A 1,116-nucleotide genomic window follows, 5' to 3' on the forward strand; every position below is an offset into this window, starting at 1 on the left:
CCCGATCAATATTCTCCGACCCTACAGTGCGCCCAACAAAACGGGTCACATTTTAGATCTTGACGAATTTTCAAATTAAAAATATATACATTACAGCTAATAGTCCGTTTGTTGCATAATTTAAATAAAAAACATAACTAAAAAAACTGGCTGGCCGTCGCGGTCCTTGTCCTCGGCATGCTCTATTGTCCACCGTCGTTGTCCTCATCGTCATCCTCGTCAACAAGGTTAATGAACACCGGAGTTAGCCATGGATAAAGCCACGGAACATGTCCTGCCGATGGCTGTTGCTGCTGCTCCTGCTCCGGCTCCACCCACTACGGCGTGCAGGGCGTCGTGGACGTCCACGACCATGAGTGCCCCACTAGCAGCGCGAGTGGCCACCGCTCCAACGGCTCCGACTCGGGTGTGGAGACATTGCCTGCGCCCAGCGCCCGGCCAAGCCACTGGACGAGCTCATCGAGGTGGGAATCCTCGACGGCCTTCTTGAAGGCCTCGTCGTTCTCCTCGGCCTCCTCCACCATCACCGTTGGTTGTGGTGCTGGAGCGCGAGCAAGGCACGGGGCGCTGGTGCATGACGCAAGAAGCATGACCGACAACCACGTGTCCTAGTGCGTGGAGTCCACCGTGAACATCGGGTCGTAGTGGAGGTCGGCCGGGATCTGAGCGCGACTATGGCGAATCTTCACCTCCTGCGCGCAACATGTGGCCGCCACGGGAACCCTATCTGGGTTCAAATGTCAGCCGTGCAACAGGTTCACGTCCGACCATGGCACGGGGATGACGTTCTCCCAGTAGTGTCGGCACTGGATGGCAAGCACATAGATGCGTTCGCGCACGGCGCTGCCCCCAAGGAGGAGCCCACCTTATGGTCATGCGCTCGGGGCATGTACTTCCACGGCATGGTGGGCAGCGACAATGGCTAGAGTTGATTGTGTTTGTCAGGGGACAGAGGGAGGGAGAAGAGTGGATGTTGTGGCCACCCCCGCGCATGCATATAAAAAAGACCACACAGGGTAGCCAGAGTGGACACCGAGAGGACACGCAGCGCGTTAATTTGGGCAGGGTTTGCGTCCACACAGATAGGAGACAGACGGACATGAAATGTGTTGGCGT

Source organism: Triticum dicoccoides, chromosome 6A (assembly GCF_002162155.2).
Source record: "Triticum dicoccoides isolate Atlit2015 ecotype Zavitan chromosome 6A, WEW_v2.0, whole genome shotgun sequence".
NCBI classification, from domain to species: Eukaryota; Viridiplantae; Streptophyta; class Magnoliopsida; order Poales; family Poaceae; genus Triticum; species Triticum dicoccoides.